Genomic DNA, 26511 nt, shown 5'->3' on the forward strand with positions numbered 1-26511 from the left:
AATGTATTTATTGATTTCTATTTTCCACCTTTGGAAGCACAAAGAAGACTATTAAAAGTCATTTTCAAGCAAAAAGTGGCCATGTTTTGCGCACGCATTCATCTTCTGCTATCCGGGTTGAAGCAAATGCTGACAGATGCGCACTAATCAGCAGACAGATGGACTGACCGACCATCAAAAGGTAGACAGATGATCACGTAGTTAGACGAGGCTTTGAAAAGGCACTCTGGCTAATTTTATAGACACGTCTAGTGATGTTCGGAGAGAAAGAGCCACCGTGTCTTCTTTCTGCTTGGCCCTCGGAAGAGCTGCGACTGGGCAGAGATAAATCTGCCCCCCCCCCCCCCCATCATCATGTGACAAACCCACAATGGATCCAAATGGCATACACCAATTTCAAAGGTTACAACTAATTGAGGAGCTCTCCAAACATCCAAACGTGATCAAAACATCATTTGTCTGGCGCCTTTTATGTGTGCCAATGTGATATTCGCATGTCCGTGATGTCGGCGCTCAGGAACGCAAAGTCAAGATGGCCGCCGCTGCCTTTGCTGCTGCCAGTCCCCTCCACCTCTTCGCACCCTCTCAGCTTATCGGGACCCCGGCAGACATTGTGATCGGGGTTAGCGAGTGAGCGAGCCAGCGAGCGCTCCCTGTATGTTTGTTTGGTTCTTATCCCACCTCGTAGCGTGCCATGCGGCACGCGGCGCCTCAAGCCCCTTAGCGTACCCCGCGTGGACCACAGAGATAAAACAAACCGGCGGGGGAAGGGGGGCACTAAAGTTCAGCCCTTAGAGAGGACGTAGACATCACCGGAGGAATCTGCGTGCCCTTGCCTCAGGAGAGGAGAGGAAGAGGAGTACTGCAAAGTTTAGGGAGGGACTGAGTTGATTGTCTTGAAGCCGTTCCGTTCGGATTTCCTCGGGCCGCAGATGGAAACAGCTGGCCGCTAAGCTACTCGGAGAAACTCTTTTGGGTTTGCGACACATCTGCCGCCTTCTGGCAGACAATTACACATTTTGCTCACGTGATTCCGCCATTTCTTTTCAAAGAGCCCATCAGGAGTTTGACGCTAAGACTCCAGATACGTTTTCGGTCAACAAAACGTCCACTTGCATTTTTTTCCACGTGGACAGCAACAAGTTGCGTTAGCATGATTCAACGTTTGAATTTTCAACGATAAAACACCGGTCGGGCTTTATGGCAGAAAACCCAAATAATATAGCCAAGTTTTGATGATTGTCATAATTAGCTCACGCTTGTCTTTGCGCTTCACAAAGACTTTTTGAAGCTTCTGAGAGGAGGTGCTTTATGTTTCCTCTCCAGAGGCGGGGTGGCAAGATGACAAGAGGAACCCAAATCTGTCAGCTGATGCTTTTGAATTTCATACCAAACTGCCAACACCAGTCACGTTTGTTTGGAAACAGCGGACCCTACGTTGGCCATTTGCGTCGGAGAAAGCTTTGAGGTCAAAATAACCGACGAGGACGCTTTGATGCCGTTCACCGTGTCAAGCGCGGAAAAAGAAGTCATTTCGTTGCGCACGGTGAAGGTCAGAGACAGATGCAGGACAAAAGATACAATTCAAAGTGACAAATGGCCAGCAAGACTGAGATAGCGCTTGTGAAGAGAAAAGAAGAGAGAGAGAGAGAGAGAGAGAGAGAGACAGCGACGCCGTGCCCGGCGGTGGCAGAGAAAGAGGAGGAGGAGGCAGTGAGTAAATAGTCAGCGGCTCTAATAGGAATATCAAGGCAGTGAAAGGTAAACAGGCTTCTCCAGGCAGATACAAAGGGAATGCGCCGGCCGGCCGGCTTTGAGAGCGCTGGAGTGCCGGCACGCCGCTGTGGCACAATGATAATAGCCCCGGGCCTGCCTGCATCCCAGAGATAAGGCAGAGCACTGGCATGTGTCGCCCCTGATCCCAATTTCACACTCAATATTCATCCAGCTCCACAAACAAGCACCATTTAAGATAAAAAATAAATATAGAGTCCTTCTGCTATTACCTCCTGTTTATAAATCTGCACACAGCCAGCGCCCGCTGCCTTTTAAACAGAAGCAAACGCACGGGCACTTCCCTCCTCATCTTTGCCGTCTTCCTGCACATCTGGGGATTTGCGTAGCTTTGTTTTGAGTCTGTCTTGACTGCTGAAGGGCTGGGTGTCTTTGCGTGCCTTCTCAGCAGGCCACGTGAGTTGGTCACCCAGATCAGGCTAGATATGGTCCATATATCCCCGTGGCAAAGATTGCTGTAGGTTTTGTCCACTGACACATGCTTTCGAGATACGGATACAATACAATCAACTTAGAATCATCAATAAATAAAGAAATCAATAAATACGCACACACAGAGCTCTGCTAAGGCGAGTTTATGCAGCAATGCAAGACATGAACTCATGAATGTCATGACCCGCTGCTTAATGTAGCGGGCAACAGACGGGCAAGCAGTAGAAGAAAGCTTCTGGTTCCACTTGCTGTTGAGCTTCACATTTATTTTGAAAAAGTTGAAGGGAAGAGAAACAGCAAATTAATCTTATCCAACAAAAAGTTGGCGTCTAAAATAAGATTACATTGGGGATTGAACAAGTTCCTATCTTGTATTGCGGGCCTTAAGCTGCATACGCCAGGCGGGCCGCGCTTTGATCACCATCTGCCAAATAAATCAAGATCCAAGCACAGCTGGAGAACTTGTTTTATTTCTTTAGCTGGGGCACGCCGGCTGAGGCTGCCGAAATTACCGGAGGCCAAATGACACGTCGCTTACGTCACCGCAGCGGATTCAACCCGCTTGTACTTTTCTCAACGCCAGAAGAATCTAGGAGTTGGCACGCTGACTGTAATTCTTCTCGGTGGCCCTGGTCACGGCTGAATGACCTCCCCGTTCCTCAGGTCACTCAGCAGCCTCACCACAACGGTCCATCCCTTCCCTTCCCCTGTCCACCACCAATGACCAAGTGGCCATATCCCTTTAAATCTGGCCCCGCACTCGGCGAGGCTCCACAGATGGGAGAGACAAGCTGCCAGCTGGCACGGTGGGCACCCACTATCCTCGCTGGAAAGTGGCCAACACACTGGCTCTCTGGCTCTCTGGCTCTCTGCTCTGCCCATTCACACTCCTTCTCCAACATTCTGCTTCACACTCTTTCCGTTTGGCTGATTTTCTCTCACTCCTATATGTGCTCAATGGAATATTTCCAATGTATTGCCATTAAAACAAACTGAACAATTACTTTTTGGTTCTTTTATCACAAACAGGGTATTTTAGGTTGTATTACCTGACATGTTTCGGCATGAACTTCCGCCTTCATCAGAGTGTCGGCTAAAGTGACATTGCCGAAACATGTCAGGTAATACAACCTAAAATACCCTGTTTGTGATAAAAGAACCAAAAAGTGATTGGAAAAAGGAAACAGAATGAATTTAGTACAACTATAAACTGAACAATTATTTCGTGTCGGTAAAAAAATGAGAATGACCATCTGGATTATTTCAAAAAAAAACAAAAAATGAAAAGTCATGATGATTTCATTTTTTAAATAAATTGTTCAAAAGTAATGATTGTTTTTTTAAAAACATTTTAAAAAATAGTAAAAGAAAATAAAAAGTACTGGGTGATCTTGGGTGGTACAAAAGTCAACTGAATTTGAGGGATTCATTAACAGTTACTTTGTCATGGGAGTCAAAAAAAGAGGCCTCCCATTTTCACATTATTGTGACTCAGTCAACCCAGCAGTCAGTGTTTTGGATTTCCTCAACAGGAAACTTGTGACCTTCGTTGGGCTTTCTACAGCTCCATAACATTGGTGGTGTGTGAAGCATTTTTTTTTGTTTTAATCTGTCACCTTGCATTCCAGGACATTTTTACCATGGTGTAATACATCTTGAAGTGACAAATGTGTTGGCCATCTTTATGTATGACTGCGTGGCGTGGCCTGTCACAGAACAGTAGCTTAAAGTTGATGTGCGCAAACTTTGCTCCCCAGCCTGCTGCTGCTGCCGCCGCTGCTGCTGTTGGCCTACCAGCTGGCCACTGCCGTGATTGCACACTCAGATTGCTGTGCTAGATTACTGTGACCCCACGGACCCCCTCCAGATGGACACGCACACACACACACACACACATAGTAAATGGCTGGCTGGATGGATGGGTGTGTGTACATCATGCTTTTATGAAAATTTCAATCCAAAAGGAAAACAAATCTTTAGACGGAGCTTCCTTGGATGGATATCAGATGCACCCAATTGTGTGAAGGGTAAGTGCGTCATTGTAAGAATATAGAACTATAAATAGACAAGGCACCTGCTACAACTAATTGAGGCACAAGCATTTATTTACAAGCAAATGATAAAATAGCTTCACACATTCAGAAAAAAATAAATAAATGAGAAAATGACTTCTCTGCAGCTGCTGAAAACAAACCACAGCAGATCTGATAAAACAAGGACAGTTCTGGAATCGAAATTGCAGCCCTGCCTTGGAAGATATCAAATGAATTGATGAGATAAAGAAATGTCCAGCAGATAGAAGAAGTGGAGTCAGCGCCACCGCCTCATGCATGCAAACATTGCGCCATATACAAAAAAGATATCAAATAATAATTAAAAATGAAAAATAATATCATAAATAAAAAAAAGGAAATTATACATACGTCTTTTATTTGATCTGATTAGCCTGAGCAGGTGTAGCGACCCGTGAGCCAATGCTTGTTTCGGTTACTTGGAGCTATTATTTAATTCCTCTGCTTTTATGAGTCGAGCCAGGAGCAGAAAACATTCAAGGATTCTAATGAATCACATCAGCCCCAATGGCCAATCAAGTGAAGAGGAAGGGCTAAAGTGACATGACACGCTTCACTTTGCATCACATTTGATGGACTGTCATTCCACTTCTCATCTCTCCCTACCAGACTGTGGACGTCACATGATATCAGTAAAGCTGAGAAGGTAACTTAAGGCTCTATATACATCCTCCTCCACCCTATCATCTCTCCCTTCAACCGGTACGCCCCCCCTCCACCACCACCAGCAGCACCATCTCCCCCCCCCCCCCCCTCCTGTCATGTTTGCAGGAGCGAGAGCTGTGGAGGGTGGCACTGATGGCGTGAAGCCAGATGGCAGCCACAAGGCAGGCGGCGTGGCACCGAGAAATGAAGTGCGCACACACACGCCCGCACACAATCACCCGCTCGTGCTTTTGCTCCTTAATGAAGGCCCATGAATTATTCATCACACGCGCACGCACGCACACACACACACACAGCTCCTGTCAGCAACAGAAGGCTCAGCGACTTCTCTCTATTTTATTATCATTTCTCCAGGCATTTTCCCTGCTTGTAAAGGAATACCAGGTGGTGCTGTGCCCCCTCCTCCCCAAGCATCAAGCCATCCTCCTACCTCCATCCCATTTCCTTGTCTGACTGAGTCATTGCCATCTCCTCAGAACCCAGGTCTTTTCCCATCCACCTGTGCGACGACCGAATGGAAGTTGGAGGACGGCCAGGTGAGGTTCCCACGAGAATACTTGATGAGGGACCCAGCCCGACGCACACCTTTGACACGCTGGGTTTGGGTCCAATTAAGCGGTCGGATGGCATTTCCGGGTGTACCCCCGTCCACCGTGACTGTCACCTACGTGATGAAAAGCCGCCTGCCCTGGCTGTCACATGGGTTCAAGGTAACAAAAGAGATGGACAAGGGGGGAGGACCGCAGATCTCCGGGGAGCCATAAGGATAAGTGAGTCTGATCAAGTCTTGGTGTATGAGAGGAGTGATGGCGGGTGGAAAAAAAAAACAAAAGAGAAAGAGCCGCAGAGTGACGGCAGGAGAGGGACAGGTTCTGTTGCTCTGCTAAAGGTCACCAGCCTCCCCAGTGAGGTTGACTGCTATTTCAACCTCACCGGGCGTGCTGCCCGTCCTCATTCCTGTGTGTACGTGTGTGTATTCTTGAAAAGCCCACAACTGAGAAAGTGCTACAAATTGCATCCACTCTTGCTGCTAAAAGTGAAAAAAAAAAAAAAAACATCTATAACGACCTGAAAATAGTCCACATCTTATGTTATGTCCTCCATTTTGTCTTTGTCAATAATGGATCTATTTTAAAATCATCATTTTTGGACAGAAGAAGAAACATCAAACAGCCATTTGGGAATAGGAGTTTAGTGTGTTAACCAATCATTTGCAAAGAACAGCTAAAAAAATGTATTGAAAATACCTGAATTTAAAAATCATAAACTGTAAGAGAAACTATGATAACCCGACTTAGAACATGACATTATGACTTGCAGAAAAAGATTCACAGCTAATCTAATAGGATGTTCTCTAATTGGACTGTAGAAAGGTTTTGCACAATTACAAAATATATCAACATGATGTTGATGGAGTGAGACAAGGAGAGAGGGCAAAGGAGGCCACATTCCTTATCACCTGGGCTTCGTTCCTGTACGTGGAGACTCATTCCCTTACCTAGATAGATCTTTGCCTTGATTGGTCACAATTGAGAGGAGCGTGGAATCACGCTTGTCTCATCAAGCCGCCTCACGTCGATATCACACCATCCTTATGAGAAGTTATACCTTTGTGTGTGTGGATCAGGAAAAATGTCAGTTCTGTAATCTAATGTAATGTCAATGAAAATTCCCGAGACCTCAACCCGGTTCCAATCCGCCGTTAGACTTTTTTTTTACATTTGGTAGCCTTAGCATCAAAGTCATCTCCATCCAACATGTAGTCTGCCGCCGGCTGCACGGCTAAAGAGGCCTTGGGGCCTTCCTCGCCGACTGTCCTAAATGGCGAGATGTAATTGCAGGGCTGCCGCTTGCGAGGCCCCCCCGCTGCGCTGCGTGGAGATGAAAGCTTGACTGGCTCAGTGGTGACCCCTTCATCCTGCCTCTCATTGTATCCTTTCTTATGAGCTTTCTGTCTTTCTTCTGCTCCCTGTCACCCCTTAACTCCACTCTGTCACTCACACGTCCGAGCATCCCAAACAAACACCAAGAGCGGTTTCACTCGGAGGGAAATAACCAAATGGTGACGATGGACACACGCCGGGGTGGGGGGGGCGCCTTTGTCGATGCTGCTCAGCGGGGTCCGTCTTAAAGCCTCAACAGTGACATGGCCATTAGGAGCTTCTCCGCTCGTAAATAGAGGAGCATTGTGAAGTCGTCCGTGGTGGTTAAGATGTGTGGAAAAGGAGATTTCACGCTAAATATTCACTCATAGTCACTAAAATAATAGTTACTCAATATTCAGCCTAGCAAGTTCTACCACGCTAAAGTCATTCATTAAATGTCACAGGTCCTACTTGGAGGAACGACTTGATTGGAAGTTTTGAATCTGATAAGTGGAGTCCCACAAGGGTCAACCTCAGAGCCCCCTTTGTTCAGTGTGTGTGTGTTAGCTTTAACGCCAATGCTTCAGAATGCCAATGAGATTGTTCATTTCAACGATTATGTTGTGTCACTGTCAAGAGCAAATGAAGTGCTGGATGATGTTGTTCAGCACTATCAAAACAAAACTCAAGCCGTCACGTATTACAAACGCCAACGACATACATGTATTATGTCACAAAGAAAACCACATTTGAATTGGTTCAAAGCCAGATGAACGAGGAAATGCATCAAGAGACACATATGAACCTTTGTGAGCTGACACGATATTCTCTCTTTGGCATATTGTCTTAATGTTGTGCTTTTCACTTCAAAGTTCTCAAAGAAATAAATATTCAAGTGTGCAGCTGTTGACATAATTATAGAGGGGGGGGGGGAAGTGTGAAATTAATTTTAAATCTAATGTAAATGATAGTTATTGGCAGAGCTGCGCTAATCATCATGTACAAAGAAAATATGCACGCCTCGGGCTTGTTCATGTGCAGGCAGAGGCGCGCGTGTTCAATAAACCAATACATTGAGTTGAAGGTAGAAATTTGGGAACATTTTCACTGGCAGCAGCTACTTGTGGGAAAGCCAACAATCAAATAAACAAAGAAAAAAAAAAAAGACACAAAGAAGAGGAGCAGCAGCAACACTCACTGCAACTACTGCTACAGCATGCAAGAGAGACCTTTGTTAACCACGCCCACTTTTAATAACACAGGTGTCTTCACTTTGCACAGGTGTCTTCACTTTGACCAGTGGTGTCAAACCCAAGGCCCGGGGCCCAAATACGGCCTGCCACATCATTTTATGTGACACATTTTGCATTCATTTTAGGGCATTACTATGATTACAAATTGTCTTTAAAAAGAGATATTGGGAGCATTTTTTTTTTTTATTACCATTCATCTTTTTGAACTATTTGAACAGTATTTACTAATCTCTGATTTCAAAACTAGTTATTTATCAATTTGTTGTATAGCATATCATGTATCAAATACAATACAATTTGATATCAAATATGGCCACGAGTGAAGTGAGGCTAATTTCAAATCTTGCTCATTGCAAACAAAACAAAGATGGTCTTTTTCCAAATCATGACGGTAAGATTGGGGTTCCAGCCCTCTAAAGCCGATGACAACTTCATTTTCCGAGACCTGTTTTCCTTCTTTTCTGCCAGTGTGTGTCTTTGCTAAAAAGAAAATGCGTGATGACGTTTTGTCCCGGTAATGGCAACTGCTTGTCTGAACTGCCTTCTCTTGCTGTCGCTTGAGTGTGAAAACAAAGCCCTCATGAAAATGTACACAAACATACAGATTTCCATATCTCGAGAGAGCAACGTCACTCGGCATCTGGGGTATATAGCTGCTGCTGCTGCTGCTGCCGCCGCCCAAATGAAAACAAAGAGGGCCAAAAGATATTTTCCAATTCAGCAGATGTGAGTCATTTCATCTTGTGATTCAAATGAGTTTGGTGTTTTGTGTGAACAGATGTCCGTACCCCGCCTCCTTTATCAACATTAGCTGATTGGGTTTTAGCATGCGGCTTGCCGTGCCTCTGCCTCACAGGTACTAACGCACTAATCTGACTCTGCACAGCTGTGCGGACGGGTGGAGGAGGGCGGAGTGGAGAAAGCGACCGAGGAACCCACGGGGAAGGGCTCCCAGCGAGGGATGCCTGGATGGATGGATGGATGGATGGAGAGAGGGAGGGAGGGAGGGGGTGAGATGGCGAGTGGCCTGGAGACAGGATGCAGATGAGACAGAGAGACAATTGGAGGAAAACAGATGCCAACAGTCAGAAGAAAATATACGATGGAAAGACAAACCTGACAAAAGTGAGTGAGTGAGTGAGTGAGTGAGTGAGTGAGTGAGTGAGTGAGTGAGTGAGTGAGTGAGTGAGTGAGTGAGTGAGTGAGTGAGTGAGTGAGTGAGTGAGTGTATTTACAAGCACTGAAAATAGACAAGGCTGGTCAATTTTTAACCTGCGCTGGTGCCGCTGTCAGAATATCCAATCTCTTATTTTCTAAAGGTTTGGAAGTTCCCCCTGTGGCTTTACACCTTCTGCCTCTCCTCGCCGTCTCGAAATCCGCCCAGTCGACTCCTCTGAGCCCGAGCCTCGGCCACTTTTGTGTGGAGTGTGTTTTTGTCTGCGGGACCTCTGGCATTCTTGTTTACCCGGACGTCGCGCCACAACAACGGGACTCTTTCTGTCGGCGCACCTGTTTTCAGCCCTGACACCAGAAGCACAAAGAGCACCTCTGCACCCCTGATGTAGGGCTCGGGGAGGAATGAGTGATGCTGGACGGGGGATGAAAAGCAAGTTTAGTGAGACGGACGTGGCAAAAGTGTCACGGTGACGCCAGCTCGGGAACGTCAGTCACTCTTCTCCACCCCGGCCGGGAGCTGATCGGGTGCACTCAGCTTGTGAGCTCATTAAAAAGCAGCCATTATTCCCACATTTGCACGCATGGCATGCAAAACTAATTTACTTGTAAGAAATTAAAAGTTCATTTTAATTGCGCTCGCACCGCAGTATGCAAATTAGGAGTACATAATGTACATCGATGCAGAGCCGACGACGCGGTTGTACGGACCACACGCTGGAAATGGGCTTAACCCTTTCGGGACAATGTTTGGAATCCCCACGGCCAGCAAAGGAAGCCGACATTGCATTTTTAGTCACCGATAATGGAACAACGCCATCAAGTTCAGGTGACAATTTTGGCTTCAAATGTCATCAGGAATTGAAAATAGTCTTTTATTCTTATCGGCTCCACATCAGATTGAGCTGGAAGTTGAAATAAGATGGAACGGAGTGTGTTTTTGTCTCCTGAGAGTGTGTCAAGCCGGCTCGGAGCCTCTGCGCTGACCTTTGCGACCTGGCTCTGAGCTGCCAAATAGCATGTCAATAAGTTTGGAGTCTACTTCAACGAGTGGGTGTTAGAATCATCCTGTCTTTGGCCCTGGAAGTTTTTTAGTCATCCCCCCAAAAATTGTAGAGATCAGCCCGTTTATGAGAAATCATCAGTCATTTTTTGGCATCTTTTGTGTAATGATGATGATTATTCGAATGCACGCAGAGGTTAATTTGTAGACTTTTTCCATCCTCAACTCAAAGTTGTCTGAATCAAAAGATTGAAAAGTTGATGGCCTGTAGCTTTTCGCCGCCTCGGCATTTTCCATTCCAATCGATTAGCTGTACAGAAGCTTCTAGTTGTACCGTCCAATTTGAAGCTGAGTCAGCACCGCGCGCCCGTGACGCTGCCTGCGGCGCCAGGTGAGCTTGGCTAAGGCCGTGGCGCTAGCGAGCTCAACGAGAGGAGGGCGCGGCGCCGTTAGCTGGCGCGCGCCGTTAGCTGGCGCGCGCGCGGGCCCTTAATGAGCAAAGTGTTGATTTGGCGCACATCCTAATAGGATCAAAGCTGTCATTTGGCTCCCCCAATGGCTGACAGGAGGCCACGCCTGGCACAGCACCAAGAAGGAAGGCAAAGCAGCCTCTTTTTTTTTTGCTTTCCATTCACTGCAGAGACAGTCAAACATCTCGTGAAGCAATCATCACCGACGGGGTAAGCGGGAAAAGCCTCAAGGCCAAACGTGACTAACAAAGCCGAAGCACGGACAGCGAGAGCCGTGAACGGAGATGATATTGGAATGCTCCGAGGAGCTGACTCGGGCTCATTGAGAAGAATGATTTATGGCGCAGGAGTAAGTGGGCTTTATTTTGGCTGGGGAGCGCCGCCTGCCCCCAGGCCCGATGATGGATGCATACACGCACGCACCGACGTCAAGGCGATTGTTAGCATGCTACGAAAAAATGTGAACAACTTCAAGGCCGTTGTTAGCATGCGCCAAAAAAACACAATTCGGAAATGCAGACACTGAGGAACAAGGAAAAAGTCATCACAGAGGGGGGAGGGAAATGGGCCGGAAAAGAAGAACAACAACTCTGATGAAATTAAAATGCAAATGTTTTCTTTCCTCCTTTGTTGTTTTACTTATCAGGAGTTGCCTCATCCTCTTTGTGCCGGCCGGGCGGGCGGGCGCTACCTCCACTTTTTTATTTTTTTATTTTTTTTTGCCTCGCTCGCACCCACAGCGCCAGCCAGCTATCCATCCCCCTCTCGCCTCCTCCATCCCTTTGTCTCAAAATTAGTGAAGCGGAGTGCTCGGGCGGCTAATTACGTATTCAAATGAAAGAGGCTTGTTAATGTTGCACTGGGGAGAGGCAAGATGATTGGGAGAGGGTGATGGAATTGAAATGAGCGCCGGGGTGTCGCTCGGGCGGCGGCGGAGGCGGCCGCCGCCGCCGCGGTGGAAGAGGCGGCGCTGCATCTGGAACCAGCCGAGCGCATCCTGGCAGATGTCACCTCCCGGGGGGTGCCACTGAGTGTGTGGGTGGGGTGAGCTAGGAGGGAGGGAGGTGTGAGGAAGGGGGGAGTACGGTCAGACGGGGGATGCACACGTCGCAATGACAGGATGGGAGGCGAGGGGGGATGGGGGGGGGACATATGGCTTTGTTTCAACAGAGGACACACAAAGGAGAGAAATTGGATGGTTAATTTAGCACAGCGGAGAAGGAGGAAAAAAAAAACGAGCTAATGAGCATGTTGTTCTCGTCCCTTTGTGTGGTTGTGCTACCACATTGTGACCGCTTGCACAATCTGATGAGATTCCATTTGGACTCATTTCAGTTTTGATTGACACTGTCGGTGAGGTTTTTCTCGAACGGCGCTTTGGAAGTGCCCCGCAGCATCGCGAGAGCCGTCCGCGTCTAATGTATTGACTTTTGCAGGTAGCTAAATGAGGTAAACAAAATATTCGGAGAAAGTCTCAAGATAATTCAGCGCCGTTCTACACCACTGCTTTCCGCAACTCCATCCATCAATCAAATTCCAACTTCTCCAACTTTCATGTGGCAGGTCTTTTCGTTATAGACGACTGTCACAGCGGGTCGCATGGGGCCCATCATCATGTTCGGAGTAGGTCCTTGTTGAATTTGAAAAAAAAAAAAAAAAAGAAGAAAAATCTGGAATTTGAGTGTACAGAACTGCAAATACGTTTTAAGTTGTAATATCACTAATAGCCACTAGATAGCAGCCTTTATTGCCCTCACTAAAAATCCAATTTTGAGTCAATCCATTTTTGTGATGAATTTGGGGCAGGGCCATCAATTCCCAACTTTGGAGTCAATTGAAATATTGCCGTATTCAAATATTGGTAAATTGCGGCTTAGCAAACTGAATGAAGAGGAAAGCACAATGATGCACAGGGAGGGATGAGGCGAGGTGTTCACACACTTTTCCAACTTGCCATCTGCTCTCTGTGTCCTTCATCTGACATACTTCTCACCCATGCGGGCGCTGGCTGACACATGCTCGCAAACGCACACACACACACACACACACACACACACACACACACGCTTAGCTGCGGTCTGATCCTGTATTCATAAGGTTTGTCCTGGCTGCTCGCTACCCTGAGGCCTCCTGCCCTGTGGCCCGCAGCCATCATTAGGGAGAGCCTGGACGCTCATTATTGATCTTCTGCCTGATAATGCTATGGATGCTCCATCTCTCGGCCGCACCGCCGGGACTGGTGGCCCTTACCTGTCCGGCCGCAAGGATTTTCTGTCAGACTCATCACTGCACATCTGCACGCATCCATCTCTCCATCCATCCCTCTCTCACCTCTGCATCCTTTCTTCCACTTTACCTCCATCCCCACCCTTTTTTTTTCTGACGGAGATGCATGGTGTTTCTAATTTGGCATGCAGACATTAATTCCAGCACAGCTGCTGCCTCCTCCTCCCTCCCTCCATCCGACACCCCCCCCCCCCTACACACCCATCCCCTCAACCCCACATCTCCGACTCCCTCCCTCCCTCCGACTCCCTAAAGGCTTCTCTCTAATGTGCAGCTTCAGAGAGGCGCGGCAAATTAACACCATTTGTTCTGCGGAGCATGCCTTCTTCTCAACACTACAAGCATATCTTATGAGGTTTGTTTCAATGTGAGGGATCACTGAGAGGAGATTTACACAGCATTTTTTTTTTTGAAACACCCCCCCCCACACACACACACACACACTTCTAATCCATAAGCCCAAAATTCAGCTCGTGCGTTTGTTTTATTTTTACACCGACGATAGCAAGCCTCGTAACTCTTTTATCTGGTCACAATTGTGTTTTGCCTCCGCTTACCAACCGCTGAGATCTATTTTGTGCCGCGTTAAAACCAACGCGTTGGCACTCAAACGAGAAATGTTTTATTCAGATGTTCTATTTCCACTTAAATCCGGGAGGATGAGAAGCAAATGTGATTTTTGTTTGAAGGTTGAGCAATGCCGCCGATGAGAAAAAGCAAAGAAGTGTTTGGCAATGTTCGCAGCAGGTATCTCCTAATGGACCTCCTTCCCTCGGTTTCCACCTCTCCGTCTTCCTTTGCTACTTTATTTACCTTCTCGCCTCTTGCCGCCGCGATAACGGCATTATTAACTGGAACCTACACTTGACGCCCACTGAGGATCCCTCGGGCTACTATCTGGCGGACCAGCGGTGGCCGTAAACAAGGAGGGATGGGTATAAAGCCCGTGCCCGGCCAGAGATGCTCGATGCAGATAGACTCGCCGGAGACAGAAAAACAAAAGACGGCCCTCGTGGAATGTTTAGGCGAGTTATGGAATCAGTCAGAAACCACAAACACCACAAAAAATGAGACAGTAGGTAGAAGAAGTTGACAAATGGGCCGCCGGAGCATCTGCTCCAAAAAGAAGCAGCAGAAGAAGGGAATGGAGAGCCAGAGCGGAGGGATGGAGTGTTGCTGCACTTGGAAAGCTGCCTCCACATCTGCTGGTCCATGATGTCTGCGCCAGCCGTCAGCTGTCATTTTGGACCGCAGTCAAGTGGCGCAGAGGTAGCGCGGGCCTGGCTCCGTGCCTGGCTCCGTGCCCGGTTCCGTGCCTGGCTCCGTGCCTGGCTCCGTGTGTACCCAGAAACAACCTCGTTTGTTTTTCCAATAGCGTCTAAATGTCCTCTGTCTCGGGCGTCCTCTCTTGACCCATCCGGTCCAGCTTTTGGCAGCTACTGATCTCGGATATGTGAAATGAAATGGAAGTCTCTCGCTCGCTAAAAAGCCCATTGGTTGGAAAAGAAAACAAAAACAAATATACATGCCATCAAGATGCATTACTGGAGAGCAATTAAGCCAAAGTAAGAATTGAAGTGTCCCAACGCATCAGGCGGCCTCGTAAATAACTGGATTGTATTTAAGCACGGCCATTAGGCAGCGCAGACAAACAGCGGTGATTCCGCAACCCTCTCTCATCGGCCAAATGAAACCAGCGCCAGAGAGAGAGAGAAAAAAAAATGCAAGTCACAACTCAAAACAACCATCAAAGAAATAAAGATGACTAAAGAGGATCAAAGTCCAATAAAGTATCAACCCATCCAAAATAACGCACAATCGTGTTCCTTTTTGAGAATATGGCAACGTTGACAACAAAACAGGATGTGACCAGACAAATAAATGGATGACTGAATGAATCAATGAGCAAACAAACAAACAAACAAACAAACAAAAAATAAATACATGGATGGATAGATGAATGACTGAATAAATAAATAAATAAATAAATAAATAAATAAATAATAAGCGAGCAAGCAGGTTCTGGTGTGTGTGTGTGTGTGTAAGTGTGTGTGCTGCGCGGTGCTGCGTTGCTGTGTGGTGCCTGGTTGCCTATGAATATTCCATGAGGCAGTGAGTGGGGAAGTGTGCTGCCTGGAACATCTGGTCCGGTCCGCAGGGACCCTCGTGGCGAGAAAGCTGCAACTTCAGGAAGAAAGAAAGGAAAAAAGAGGCGGGGGGGGGGCAAAATGTGTGTGTAGTGGAACTGGGTGGGGGGGGGGGGGGGCACCGACAATCAGCAAGCCTGCATCATATGCTTGACTTGTTTGGCTAATTTGATTTTAAGACCAGTCGTCCGCGTTGGCTCATACGATGCAGACGAAATAAATGAAAGCAAAATCTTCTTCCCATACGTCGCTCAACATTCAACGTACGTCAACATCCACGCTCACACATTTGCATTCAAATTGCCAAAGTCCATTACGGCGGAGACGTACAATGGTTTTAGTCAATGGGACTCGGTCAGAATCCGAGCGGAAGATGTGAAGAAGAGGCAAGGTTACCGAAGGGGGGGTCACGAGCGGAAAGGCTGAATGCAAAGTAAGCGCACAATTGACGACGGCCTTGTCACGATAGCGTCGACGACATGTTCCTAATGAGAAGCGGCTCGGCTTTCACCGAGCCTGCGTATGGTAATTCCGTGAATGCGAGTTCTCGAGCACCGTCTCGATTCACCAGAAAATAGTGGCGATGACTTGGAGTGGAGTCAAACGTACAAAAGATCATGTGGAGACCTTACTCTCAGCTTTTTTTCTTTTTGCCCTGACCTTGGACAAAGCAAGTTTTCTGGGAAAGATCATCAAATCTTGGGTTCCCTTTGTTGGGAGCTCATAATGGACCATTTGGATTTGTGGAAATGAAGGCATGTTTTAATGATGAACCAATTTCCTCGGACATATTCTGGGATCTACTTTGATTTGTAATGTGAAAAGAATTGACTTTCCAATATTTGTGTAAGAAGTTGTTATCCAGCTGTTATTTTCTCTGATTAATAGCCATTTGATGTAAAAGGTTTTGAGTAAAAGCATAATTACATTTGCTTGAGTGAAACATCTCAAGGTTTGCCGCCTTACAAAGTCTGTTACGTTTGGATTTCAAAACAAAAATGCAAGCTCTTTTTTTTTTTTTTCCCTCCCCTGCCATATTAGTTCTTAAAAACCTTGAATCGAACATCTCTGAGCTGAATGTATCTTGAAAAAGAAAATATGGCAGGGTGAAATGAATGAATACGTCTGACTACTTTTCATGGAAGTAAATGATGTTTGTAAAGCGGGAGCCGTCAATTCCGTTATTGACTTCATTTCAATTTCAACTATTTAACCATTTTCCCAAGCCAAGTATATTTACTAGGCAAAACGCAACATTTATATCTTGATGAACGGATGATCATTTGGACTTTTTCCAGTTCAAAACGCTGTATGATTTCCACATGAACTCCCGTGAGGTCACAAGTGTTGCTCCCATCCATAATTTGGTGTACGGAATTATTATGATTATTATTTTTTTGCTTGAGTGCACATAATCAGCCCTTATCAGGAGTGTGTTGCGGCAGCTGGAGCCTCATGTTGGTCGCGCTAGCGGATGAGGGTCAGGGTGTCCTGTCCCGTCCTGGATCATGGAGATCCTTTCATTAGACACGAGCAACTCTGCCATGATTGGCCTTCACCGTGGCGCACCTGAGCACAACCCGGCACGACGCTGCTGCTTCAGCTTGCCGCCGCCGTCGCACTCAGCATTTATTAGCTAGCGTTCTACTGGCGTTTCCGGACCGGACCGGCTTAAAATGCATGTCCAAAAATCTTCCAAATAGACTCGATCTTTATGGCTTTGATAAATCTCCCTTGTAATTTCGTACGCAGGCTGAGGAATCAAACGAATAGAAAATCGACGGGCGTGTGCCTCCTGTCGGCAAACGGAGGCGTTTAAAAAGACATTTGCGGTTTGATCTTTCACGTGTCCGCCGAGGAGCCGACACAGGGCGGAATCCTCCGCTCGCTCCAATATCCGCTGATGGATTGTCTGTTTGACCATAATACGTGTGGTGAAAGAGCACACGAGCACACCTCATTCATCAGTGCCTCACACGTGCACGCGCACTTTTCACCTTCCCATCACGCCGACACACTGGTTTTCTCTTCCACCTGAGACCCGCACATCACATATACACACACGTGCCCTTCACCTCTCCTCCGCCAGAGCGCCGACCTCTATCTTCACCTCTACTCCTTTTGACACAGCGCAGAGAATAGCTGGCCTCGATGGCCCCCCTCCCTCCCCCCCAAAGCTTTAGAAAGCAACATGGCGCACGTAAGCGTGTCGAGTGTAGCCTTGAGCTATTCACATCTCGCTACGCCGATTATTACACACTGTTACGACAAAAACAACTTGCCAATTCAACATACGCGAAGAAAGTCTTGATGAGGAAATGGTATTTTTGGTTCTAGTTTCAATGTTACACTTCACACACTTCCAAAAGCCTCGTCGGGCTACCGCGGGTGGTCGGAGGTCGAGGGGAAGTAGCAACAGCTAGCTAGCAACAGCTAGCTAGCAGTAGCTTCTGCCTGCAGGGTCTTGGTTAGGTCTTCTTGTTCTGTTTTTTCAATGGGGTGCATTTGGAACCCAACTTAATCAAGTAGGATCATCATGTTGCACTTATGGAGAATTTGTCGATACTGCGGAAAAAAAAACCCACAACACAATAATGGCTACTATGTTATTGAAAGCAGTTCAAAAGCGATGTAATAAACAAAAAAGCGAACCAAATTTGGATCAACTATGACCTAATGTGGATTATTCAATAAAAATCAGCTGTAACAAGTTTTACTCTGAGCAACCAGTCTGAAAATTGCTGATGTCTTTTTATTTGTGGTCAACAGCTTTTGCAAAACGATCTCACCTCTTCATTGAAAGCCAAGTGTGAGTGAATTGCATTGACTAGCCCATGTCTGATGTTCAGTATGGCGCGTACGTGCAACGTAGCGTGTTCTCCTGCTTTTATCCTCTCGCTAACACATCAGCAAGTCGGATGGTGTATTGTTGTGTTTTCACAGCAGAAGCAAGGAGTAAATTAAAAGCAGCGGCTGCCAGAGAACCATATGTGGAAAGGAAAGAGCAAAAAAAAAAAGATGAATTGATTATCGCTGCCACTTCCAGCACCTCCGACAGGGATATTAGCGTGCGTGCGTGCTCCTGCCTCGGCGTTTTGGCGTGATGGCAGACTTCAAAACAACATGTTTGTATTGCCCAGGAGGCCCAGGAGGGGGACCTGTCTGTCAGCCCTGATGCTTTGTATTGTCTGCGGCATCAAAACAGCACCGCGATAACATTCTCAAACTTCACAAGAAACGCGCGACTGCTTTGCGAGATTCCTCTGTAACCTTTTGTGACGTTAACGAGGCTGCTTGGCAGGAAGAAACGGATTCAGAAGGCAAATCAGAATCACAGAAAAAGAAATGTGGATACAGTTCAGTGGGTATTGACCCACCCACCTGCTAAAGACAGACTGGAGGTGAGCATACTTTTACAGAATCTACAGGAAAGAAAAGCAGAGGAGAGAAGGAAGGAAGCGAAAGAAGGAGGAAGACCACTCAGGGGAAATCAGCTCTCTCCACTCATAAACAAATTCATCATCAGCACTGACAAAGCGCACGCCGCATAACGATGAGCTTAAGTGCACAGCGCGGCGGAGGGGAGGGGAGGGGAGGGGAGGGGAGGGGTGACGAGGCTGAGGGGAAGAAAGACACAAGGAAAACAAAAGGTGAAATCAAAATTAACATCCAGTTACAGACGGATGGATGGATGGATGGATGGATGGATGGATGGATGGATGGATGGATGGATGGATGGATGGATGCATAGATGGATGGATGGATGGATGGATGGATGGATGGATGGATGGATGGATGGATGGATGGATGGATGGATGGATGGATGCATGCATAGATGGATAGATGGATGGATGGATGGATGGATGGATGGATGGATGGATGGATGGATGGATGCATAGATGGATGGATGGATGGATGGATGGATGGATGGATGGATGGATGGATGGATGGATGGATGGATGGATGGATGGATGGATGGATGGATGCATAGATGGATAGATAGATAGATAGATAGATAGATAGATAGATAGATAGATAGATAGATAGATAGATAGATAGATAGATAGATAGATAGATAGATAGATAGATAGATAGATAGATAGATAGATAGATAGATAGATAGATAGATAGATAGATAGATAGATAGATAGATAGATAGATAGATAGATAGATAGATAGATAGATAGATAGATAGATAGATAGATAGATAGATAGATAGATAGAGTAAGATGGATAGATAGGGTAAGATGGATAGCTGGATCTTGGGTGTGGTGAAGCAGCGGCGGAAGGGAGGGAGGGAGGGAGGGAGGGAGAGAGTACAAGGACCCCTGAGATGGAGGAGCAGAGGGGAGCCGGGGTCTAGACTGACAGCCCATAATTACGGCTCATTTTCAGTCATTAAGCGCGGGCACTGATTAATAATGAAGCCTCCCTCTTCCTTCTCCAACACGCAGACAGAAATATGCAAATACAGTACGTGCATGAACAAATGCACTCAAAGATGAGCAGTCGGGCACGTTGCTTGCGCACACCCAGCGCTAATGGCCTCCCTCCACCAGGAAGTCGGCTGTTTGCTTCCTAGATGTATTTTTACATGCGCTGATAAATACGTCCGACTTGACAACTCCTTGTTTTCCATTGTGTTGAAAAAACCAAGGAGCTGTCCAGGACAGCGCCGGTGGTGCTGAATTTAAAGCGAGCACACGAGCACACGAGCGGCGGGCGCCTCATCCCTCTGTTTTCTCCCCCCTCAACATCTCCTCCTCCTTCTTGCTGGCTGTCAGAGGAACCAGCGCCTCCTTTGAACTCCAACACTGGCACCCTGCAAAGATCAAACTCTGAGCTGCTCCCCACCATGAAATATTGAACACACAGAGGGGACACGTTCAGTCATTGTGGGTCGAGAGCCGCTACAAAGATGCTACATGAAAGTTGCAGACAAAATGAAAGGAGGAGAGGAACATTTTCAAGCCGAGGCTTGAGCTCTTCCCTCGTAAACAAAGTACTCCTCCACTCAGGACTCGGCTTGTGATGGGGCTGAATTATGTTGCTGGAAAAAAAAATCTGGTGTTTCTATCAAAAAGATGAATATTATAATCATTCCGGATTCAATTCAAGTTGTTCTCATTCATGGGTGCAGACACAGCCACACAGCATGAACACCAGCGGCACCAGGACAGAGTGGGCTGGTCCCAGCTGGTCCCTGCTAACACATTCCAGTGCACCCTAATGACAGCGGGCCCCCCCAGCTTCTATGACCCTGGCCCTAACACCCCTTCATGGGTCCCCGGGGATCCCGCAGGGCCGGGACGGGTGAGGAGGAGGACATCTCGGAGGGGGGGAGGAGTGACACAGATGAGGGAGGACACTCCAGGTGGTGGGACAGCTCTGAGGGAATTGGAAGTCATGAATATATTAACTGACAAGAGGGGGAGTAATGAATTCAAATTAAATTATATGTGCTGAGCACCGCATGAACACGAGCAAACACGCCGGTGATATTTCAAGGGGGTCGACATAATTATACCTTTCAGGAAATGTGATAAAAAAAATAAAAAAAATGAAGGAAATAACCTGCGAGATCATTTGATGCAAAACACAGTTGCACTCAAAGAAAGTTCACAAGCTCAAGTTTTAAGGTGGCGCCAATTGTTGTCAAATGAAAACTAATATATGAATGTACAGGACATATCACAAATGGATCACTGTCAGCCAATTAGAGACCAGCCCATGGTCAGTGTGGTGGCCCCTCCCCTTTTCTTTAACTTTGTTTTTCTCTTTTGTATGTCTGGTGAGATCATTCTTTCCACCTGTGCTTGTTAGCCCCGCCCGCCGCTCGTGTCTTCCAATCAGCTTCCTCGGCCACTCAAGTCTGGTCCAGGAGTTCCTCGTTGTCTGGTCAGTTTGTTTGTATTTAGTTCCTTCCTTTCTGTTGGCTCTTTCTTGCCTGTTTTTGATGTCTTGTTTCTTCAGCTTTTCCTTGTTTGCTGTTTTTTTTCTTTTTCTTCCCTCGAAATGAAATATTTCTAGACTGAGCCACAGCCTCCTTGCTTCCCTGCACTCGGGTCCTCTATTTTTCTCAATTCATGCATGTTACAGAGCAAATCGGGATAGAATCAATCAAGAATAATCGAGATGGAAATTTGGAATTGTATTTTGATTAATGGCTTATTCAAATAATCATGAATTAGCAGCTCTAAAATTGACAAAGGTGCCGATCGTCCACACGACCTCGCTCCTGGACGATCACACAAATCCTTCTCGGGGCACCCCAAAAGCCTGAGAGGAGTTTTCTGATCCATGCTAATCAGGCTGATTTGCTCATGTAGGCCAAGCATTTGCTCCTTGTGGTGGTACAACCCGGGACAGCCGCCCGGGAGGTGAGAGGGAGTCCAGCTGTCTCCCAGGGCTGCGAGTGGGCGAGGCCGCTCCACACATGCATGACCCCCTACCCCCCCATCCCATCGCCCACTTTATCCTAGGGTCCGTCTAAGCGTCGCCAAGGGCAACTGTCATCCCTAAATCCCCTCCGCTGTGGTGTGAGGGAGGCCGGGTCAGGTGACCAGAGGGCAAACATCACCGATTGGTCCAACCGCATCAAATCTGGCCATAGTGGGGAGAAAATGGCAGGCAGAACCTCGGCGTAGATACCGGATATTGGTATCGGGACGATATCAAGGTATCGGTACGCCGTCACCAACTTTCCTAATTCCAAGCATTTTTCCTGAAACATGAGAAAATAACGTCAATCTTTCCACTTTCCATTAAAAGTAACATTCAGTACGGCAAGATGCGTGCTCCGCGTTAATTATGGATTTTTAAGGCCGATTAAAAGTCCCAGTCACACCGAGCCGTGTTTCAAGGTTTCTATTATTCGGCGAGCCTGTGAGATGGCGAAAGATAGCACGTGAAGCTCCCGAGATAAACATGGGCTGAGATGATGGCGGATAAGCGCTTATCTCAGCTTTCACATGCCTTTCAGCTTTGTCCTTCTTTTACCCTCGTTCCGCTCCCTCTATCTCTGCCTTTCTATCATTTTCCATCTCTCACAAGTAATCTGTTTTCCCCCCACATTCCTTGTCCCCGTGTCGCCTTTCAATTTAACATGCTCATCCTGCTATCTGATCATCTCCCAAGCTTCTTGCTATGCAATATAGAGACTTTAAAGTGGTTGTTGGTTTTTTTTGAGTTTTTTTTTCCATTGCCAGCCGCATCTCCTTAATGTGCCAGTAAAACGCAAGCATGACTCTGGCTCTCACCTGGATGAATTATAAGGAGCATTAAGAGCATTCTCCGCACATACCAACGATGATAAATACTGTAGGGCAAATTGAATCGTAAAATAGAGTAACTCCACATGGGACGGGATAAGTTATATATTCGTGTGTGTGTGTGCATGGTGGCGCAGATTAGGAGGTGCGAGACAACAGATGGGTATGTCAAAAAAGAAAAAAAAAGCCCCAAGCTTCTAACATCAATCACTGATCCCGGATTGAGATTGATGTGAAGGAGCTAACACGTTTGTTTCAATAGGGTGGCTAAAAATTGCTCATGAGATATGACAATCGGACAACTAGTCGCAAGTCATTTAGAGCAACTTAAATGACTAGAAAAAAAAGGACTGCATCCAGAAATGATCCCTCGTGAATCATTTCACGGCTCTATTTCTTGCTGTGTCAGTCCCAGCCGTGCCCAACCGTGACAGATGAACATGGACGAGCCTGATGACAATGACAGGACTTGATGAGTAGATGGAGTTGGCTGCTGATGCTTTGACCATATGGACGAGTATTGTTGCGCCCCCCCCCCCCCCCCCCCCCGCCACAGATGGTGCCCGCGGCAACACAACACAACAAAACCTCAGCTATTGTTTTACCACTAGCAGTCATAATAAGGAGAAGGAGGGGTAGCCAGCAAAATGTGTCTTTCTTCAGAGCTGGTGTCCAGAAGGGCAGATTCCTGAGAGAAAGAGGCCAGAACGCTTGTTGGTAATTGACTCATATGCTAATGAACACCTAATTATAGCCAGCGCACGAGCGCAGAGGTCCGCCTCGGCACTCGGCGCCCCGTGACCCGCTTTGTGACAAACTGTCACTTCATCTTGCCGCATCACTCCACAGCCTATCAAATGTGACCCCAAAAATAGGCATGGACAAATATACACACGCTGAAAGATTTGACATATGTGCACGTACAAATGTACCCCGACTGGACGCTTGCAGGCACACAATAATAAATATCAAGTCGTGGCAGCGCCTTGAAAGGAAAAAGTACACTTTACAGTCACGTCTCATTAAAATGAGATTTTCTTTGGACAAAAAAAATTCAAATTGCACTTTGGAATCACAATTGCAGGTTGTAACGTTTGGCGGCTGCAACAAAGGGAAAAAAAAAAAAAAAAAAAAAGACGGTGTCACTTCCACGGCTTATTCATTGAAATTGGTTGCCTAGCTATGTATTCATGATCTTGTTTTACTTGTGACTGTGCTTTGAATAGTTTTACAAATGACTCTGCGGGGCTGCCAAATTACATCGGCCTTTGACTGAAAGCAATTTGAAAGGAGTCCCAAACACGCGCCAGCCACTTGACAAGTAAAAATGCCCATCGGAGGGAGTCCTTACTTGCTTCGAAGGAATTGCTTTTTTTTTTTTTACACCTTTACAAATGTTCTCATGACATTCAGTGTATGGATTTGATTTCAGATGATCGTCGGTGGGCAGTTCTGGGTCAGACCCGGGCAGAGCAGATGGCCTTGATCCAACAGGTGGTCTCTTATCTGACATCTGCTAACCAAGGCAAGCCCCTCACTCCTTTCCTACCTACGAATGTCCATCGCGTCGTTTCCAAGCGGTTAGCATCCATTTTCATCAGATGCTTGTGTTTGTTTGGGCTCCAGCATGTTATTGCACTTCGAAGAGACTGAAATTATGCCAGCCAATTTCAATGAAATGTTCATCGTACGGGAGAAATGTTGTTTTTCCTAAAAGGAGAAGAAAAGAATGAATAAGATGCTTTGAGTCTCATTCTTATTTCTTTTCTTAGCTCGCCTCCGAGTCAGAAGCTCTGCCGAAACAATCTCTGCAGAAATATTGTGAAGAAAAGTGCGTGACACCCGCTGACCTCAGCGTGAAAGTTCAGCCCAACTTGCTGCCGGAATTGAATTATTCATCAGACGTCAACGGCGTTCTTGTCTAGCTTTTAATTGACAGGTGTCGAGGTGAGTCCATATGGCACACGTATTCAACAAAGACACACACCGCTGCCTGCGCACACACACGGACGTGCTGTGGGTTCACAACAGATGATGTACGTGCGTGTGTGTGTGTGTGTGTGTGTGTGTGTGTGTGGTGGAGGAGAGGTCTCGTTAGCACTACAAGTGTATGGCTAAATTAGTCTCCTCTATCCCCCATCACCTGCTCTCAGACACTGCAGCTGTCACCCAGCTATCTGGCTGTGGATTTATTTATGAGAGGTTTAAAATTGCATTCCGTACAGTATAGCCGTGTATCTTCTACTATGCAGCGTGACGCTCGTCTTTACTTGGAAAAGAAATGTTAGCATCGGGTACACTATTGTTGTTGGTAAAGCCGAGCTCTTTTGATTGCAACTTTACGCTGTTACAAATGTCATCATCATCATAATAATAATAAGAATAAGAAGAAGAAGAATACAATTTAATTCACACAAGGGGCTGCTTGGACATTTTGTCACAAATTTATCAAGTCCACCAAAATCAGCAATAGCTTATCCATTTTGTGTATATTAGTGGTTTATTGATGTATTTATTTATTTATTTATTTATTTATCATGTTGCTCAAATAATAGCTTATTTATTTATTTATTTATTTATTTATTTATTTATTTATTTATTTATTAACCTTTTGCAACCTGAACAGCTTTTCATAAGATCAATCAATAGTTTACCGGGTTACGAAATTTCGGGTTGGTGACAGACCTTGCAACCCACCAACCTGCGCAGAATGAAAGTGGACAATAGTTGAAATAAGTAATAAAGGGTGAAAGGTCACAAGGGTCACGACCCCTCTAGTTGTGTCAGTATGTTGTCACCAGCTTGGAACCTTTTAATGACACTGGAGTCATCTGTGTCTGCCACTTGGCATATGGTCACATTTCAGCCTATCATTTCGTTTTGATTTCTGCGTCTTTATTTGGTCCCCTCTACACTAATGGCCATGTGACCTTCCCGCCACCCTCTCCGTACTGCTCCAATAAACAAACAAAGACGCGTTTCATTTCTAATTTCACAGTCCTTAGGAAGAGGGGACACACACACACACACACGCTGCTCTTTTCTGGCCCTCCACTTTTTCAAGAGCATGTCATTACATCTGCAAGCTCGGTGTCATGGCTTCCCATTTTCAATTGAATGTATAGATGTCATAATGCAACTGTGGCCGGAAGAAAACATTCATCCGGAGCTGGCTTGTAACTGACTTGCATAGTCAATCATTCAATTTGCAGCCATCACCACCCACGCAAGCGTTGTGCATGCTGACCGCACTTTCAATGCAAGCCTAATGGATTGATTGGCTGATAACAGCGGCCCGTGAGTAAGTAGTTTTCCTACTCGCTCCCTCGCTCGTCTGACCGACCGACCGCAGCCACGCCGTGAGGAGATGAGATCAATAGGAAGCAGCGGCGAACCAGATTGAAGCTTGGCTTCATTCAAATGCTCCTACCAAATCAAAAATCCTTTAATCCTCCTCTTTGGCTGCTATTCAGGTTCATTTAGAACAACTAATCCTGTCGTGAGCCTCCCGCGTAGGGATCAAACATTGTTGTCCAACAACAATGTCTACGTTTTTACTGCTTAGTGCGAGAGTTTTTGAAATATCCATCCGCTATCGATATCCGGTACCTTGTTAAATGAAATGTTTGTCTTATCTGAAAAAAAAAATGAAGTGGTTCAAGTTTTGCTTCTATGTTTGGATTTGAGTTTGATTTGTTGGACTTTCCAGAAATCTTCTAGTCCGAGGCTCGCCTGCCTCGGACTTGCCTGTCTCGATTGTTCTCTTCATCTTCATGATTGTCCAGCAACAAGCGTCAATTAGGATCGCTCGGGCGGGCCTGGGCTCGGCACGGCACCTGTCTCCAACATCCTTTGATGGACTGTAACGGAACCCGTGCTCCAGTCAACCTCTGCTAAAAATACACACAGGTCATCTCGGGCTAATGATCGCTTTTGCAGGTCAGCCTCCGAGTGATCACTGTTAACAACTGACACGGATCCTGTAAAAGTCAGCAAAGATCCCAAATCTGGTCACTCCTTGTTAACTCTTTGAACGCCAACGACGAGAATATTCGTCATTGACGTGAATGACGCAGGAT

At 46.4% G+C, this 26511-nt stretch overlaps 1 long non-coding RNA gene across 3 annotated transcripts; it reads left to right on the top strand.

The window, feature by feature from the left end:
- Positions 1-20996: 20996 nt before the first annotated feature.
- LOC147059709 (uncharacterized) lies at positions 20997-26511 on the top strand. 3 transcript variants are annotated; one of them, XR_015065707.1, is made up of 5 exons: positions 21070-21541; positions 21644-21840; positions 23865-23957; positions 24205-24379; positions 26142-26511. It is a non-coding gene; the product is annotated as an uncharacterized LOC147059709 (long non-coding RNA). The 3 variants fall into 3 exon arrangements; XR_015065708.1 differs by lacking the exons at positions 21070-21541; positions 26142-26511 and adding an exon at positions 20997-21059 and having other exon boundaries at positions 24205-24903; XR_015065706.1 differs by lacking the exon at positions 26142-26511 and having other exon boundaries at positions 24205-24903.

This window comes from Syngnathus leptorhynchus, chromosome 3 (assembly GCF_054491065.1).
Source record: "Syngnathus leptorhynchus isolate UIUO chromosome 3, UIUO_Slep, whole genome shotgun sequence".
Classification (NCBI taxonomy): domain Eukaryota; kingdom Metazoa; phylum Chordata; class Actinopteri; order Syngnathiformes; family Syngnathidae; genus Syngnathus; species Syngnathus leptorhynchus.